This window comes from Pan paniscus, chromosome 19, assembly GCF_029289425.2.
Source record: "Pan paniscus chromosome 19, NHGRI_mPanPan1-v2.0_pri, whole genome shotgun sequence".
NCBI classification, from domain to species: domain Eukaryota; kingdom Metazoa; phylum Chordata; class Mammalia; order Primates; family Hominidae; genus Pan; species Pan paniscus.
The window spans coordinates 39,029,492-39,033,519 of NC_073268.2; the positions used below are offsets into that span (position 1 = coordinate 39,029,492).

Below are 4,028 nucleotides of genomic sequence, written 5' to 3' on the forward strand. Positions count from 1 at the left end.
TGCAGTGGCATGATCTCGGCTCACTGCAACCTCCGCCTCCCGGGTTCAAGCAATTCTCCTGCCTCAGCCTCTCAAGTAGCTGGGATTACAGGTGCACCACCACACCCAGCTAATTTTTTTATTTTTAGTAGAGACGGGGTTCAGCCATGTTGGCCAGGATGGTTTCAATCTCTTGACCTCGTGATCCACCCACCTCGGCCTCCCAAAGTGTTGGGATTACAGTGTCAGCCACCGTGCCTGACCTTCCCAGTATTTTATAAGCAGTTACCTCTTCCCAGAAGTCTCCCTCCACCCTGCAATTCTGTGTTATGTAATTCTCTGAGCTTCTGTGGGGCACAATGAGCCCCCGTCACACCACTTAGCACACTGGAGTGTCTGCCTGCCTTCTCAGATGGAAGCTCCATGAGCGTGAGCATGTGTCAGCCTCACGCACGCATATCCCCAGCACTTCAACACCATGCTTGGCACCCCATAGGTCTCAGTAAGGATTTTACTAAATATGGCCAGCTACAGTGGCTTGCACCTATAATCTCAACACTTTGGGAGGCCAATGTGGGAGGATCGCTTGAAGCCAGAAGTTTGAGACCAGCCTGGGCAACATAGTGAGACCCCGTCTCTTCAGAATATTAAACACTTAGCCAGGTGTGGTGGCGTGCACCTCTAGTCCCAGCTACTCAGGAAGCCAGGGTGGGATAGTCGCTTGAACCCAGGAGCTCAAGGGTGCAGTGAGCTATGATTGTGCCACTGCACTCCAGCCAGGCTGGCAGAAGGAGATCCTCTCTCTAAAAAAAGTTGACTAAATGTGTGAATGGAGGAATGAATGAGTGTGTTCTTCCCTGTTCCCCAAGAAGGGTCTGCAAAAGCCAGTGCCCTTTCTTCCATCTCCTCCCCTCCCTGTTCACCGGGTGCCTCTCATTGTCTCCCAAGCCTCTGCAGACACATCCCAAGGGACAATGCTGCTGAAGGACTAGTTCTGTTCCTTGTGATGGTGGAAAGAAACGGGATTCAAGCCAGGCACTGTGGCTCATGCCTGTAATCCCAGGATTTTGGGAGGCTGAGGCGGGAGGATTGTTTGAGGCCAGGGGTTTGAGGCCAGCCTGGGGAATATAGTAAGACCCTCATCTCTACAAAAAACAAAGATTAGCCAGGTGTGGTGGTGCATGCCTGTAATCCCAGCCGCTTGGGAGGCTGAGACAGGGGGATAGCTTGAGCCCAGAAGGTTGAGACTGGAGGGAGCCATGATCACACTGGTGCACTAGAGCCTGGGTGACAGGGTTAGACCCTGTCTGTAAAAAATACTAAAAAAAAAAAAAAAAAAAAAGAGGCCAGATGCAGTGGCCCACACCTGTAATTCCAGCACTTTGGGAGGCCAAGGCAGATGGATCACCTGAGGTCAGGAGTTCGAGACCAGCCTGGCCAACATGGTGAAACCCCATCTCTACTAAAAATACAAAAATTAGCTAAGTGCGGTGGCATGCACCTGTAATCCCAGCCACTCGGGAGGCTTAGGCAGGAGAATTGCCTGAACCCAGGAGGCAGAGGTTGCAGTGAGCCGAGATCAGGCCACTGCACTCCAGCCTGGGTGACAGAGAAAGTTTCCGTCTCAGAAAAAAATAAAAATTAAAAAAATAAATAAATAAAAGATATGGGATTTGGAGTGAGGCCAACCCAGCCTCAGAACTGGCTCTACCTCTTACCAGCTGTGCACTTACCTTATTTTCTCCATTTGCAAAGTGAGGAAAACAGGACCAAGCTTGCAAGGTTTCTGTGAGACAGCGCCTGCCAGCCTGACATGTGGTAGGCAGTCATTAGATCAGGGTCTTCCTCCCTCTTTCCCAGTGTCCCCGCCTAAGCTCCCTCTGGAACCTTGGGACACACACACTCCTGTAATCTCAAGTAGCAGCTGCTACTTCCCTGACCCACCTCTGTCCTCCCCAAGGTTACCCTGTCCTCTATCCCCCCACAAAGAGTAGTGCCAGACACAGAATAGATGCTCCAAAGATATGAAAAGAATAAAGGAGTGAATGAAGCAGCCACTGCAGTATCCCTGGGGGCATGTTCCCCAGTAGCCACCAGCCTCCTTTATTTATGTTTTTTCTTTTTTTTTTTTTGAGAAACAGTCTCACTCTGTCATCCAGGCTGGAGTGTAGTGGTGGGATCTTGCCTCAATGCAACCTCTGCTTCTGCCTCCTGGGTTCAAATGATTCTCCTGCCTCAACCTCCCAAGTAGCTGGGATTACAGGCGCCCACCACCATGCCTGGACTTTTTTTTTTTTGAGATGGGAGTCTCAGTTTGTCACCAGGCTGGAGTGCAGTGGCGTGATCCCAGCTCACTGCAAACTCTGACTTTTTGGTTCAAGTGATTCTTCTGCCTCAACCTCTTGAGTAACTGGGATTACAGGCACACACCACCACACTCAGCTTATTTTTGTATTTTTAGTAGAGATGGGATTTCACCATGTTGGCCAAGCTGGTCTCAAACTCCTGACTTCAGGTGATCCACCCACCTCCACCTCCTAAAGTGCTTGGATTACAGATGTGAGCCACCGTGCCAGCTGTCAGTTTGGGTACTTTTTTTTTTTTTTGAGAGAGAGTTTTGCTCTTGTTGCCCAGGCTAGAGTGCAATGGTGCGATCTCAGCTCACCACAACCTCTGCCTCCCAGGTTGAAGCAATTCTCCTGCCTCAGCCTCCCGAATAGCTGGGATTACAGGCATGTGCCACCATGCCTGGCTAATTTTGTATTTTTAATAGAGACAGGGTTTCACCGTGTTGGCCAGGCTGGTCTTGAACTCCTGACTTCAAGTGATCCACCACCTCAGCCTCCCAAAGTGCTAGGATTGCAGGTGTGAGCCACCGTGACCGGCCAGTTTGAGTGCTTTCTATCAATCCACTTTTGTCTCCTGACTCTTCCTCCTCTTCATAGTATTGAGTCCATCTAGTGAGTTTTAAATTTTTGTTATTGTATTTTTGTTTTAAAATTTCCATTTGAGTCTAGGTGCAGTGGCTCATGCGTGTAATCCCAGCACTCGGAGGCCGAGGTGGTCAAATAACTTCAATTCAGGAGTTTGGGACCAGCCTGGGTGACATGGCAAGACCCTCTCTCTACAAAAAACACAAAAATTGCGCTCTTTTCGGTAGCACATGTACTAAAATTGGAACGATACAGTGAAGATTAGCATGGCCCCTGTGCAAAGATAACATGCAGATTCGTGATGCATCCCATATACTTGCCACAGTCTGCTGCCTGCTACTTCGCTTTGCTTCCCTTCCCCGGATCCTGCCATAACGTCACAGGGCCCATGATGCCATACCCTTTCCATGTTCGTCTCCCATTGCACCACTAAGGTTGGAGACTGGAGAACAATCTGGCTATCCCCACTCAGGCATGGCACCTTGCCACCTGCCCCCTCGTGCAACAATAAATAAATTTTAAAAAATACAAAAAATTAGTCAGGCATGGTGGTACACAACTTTTAGTCCCAGCTACTAGGGAGGCTGAGTTGGGAGGATCACTTGAGTCCAGGAGGCAGAGGCTGCAGTGAGCTGAGACTGTGTCACTGCACACAGCCTGGGCAACAGAGTGAGACTCTGTCTTAAAAAAAGAGGGCTGGGCATATGTACCAGCTACTTAGGAGGTTGAGGCAGGAGAATCGCTTGAACCTGGGAGGGGGAGGTTGGAGTGAGCCAAGATCGTGGCAGGGCACTCCAGCCTGGATGACAAGAGCCAAACTCCATCTCAAAACCTCAAAACAAAACAAAACGACAAAACAAGACCAGGTGCAGTGGCTCATGCCTGTAATCCTGGCACTTTGGGAGGCCAACGCGGGTAGATCACCTGAGGTCAGGGATTCAAGACCAGCCTGGGCAACTTGATGAAACTCCGTCTCTACTAAAAATACAAAAATTAGGCTGGGCATGGTGGCCCACACCTCTAATCCAAGCACTTTGGGAGGCCAAGGCAGGTGGATCATGAGGTCAGGAGATTGAGACCATCCTGGCTAACATGGTGAAACATCATCTCTACTAA

General features: G+C 49.8%; 1 non-coding gene across 1 annotated transcript; it reads left to right on the plus strand.

The window, feature by feature from the left end:
* The first annotated feature begins 3,123 nt into the window (after nt 1-3,123).
* Nucleotides 3,124-3,230, plus strand: LOC129394535 (U6 spliceosomal RNA). Its single transcript, XR_008621822.2, has one exon. It is a non-coding gene; the product is annotated as a U6 spliceosomal RNA (small nuclear RNA).
* The last annotated feature ends 798 nt before the right edge of the window (nt 3,231-4,028 follow it).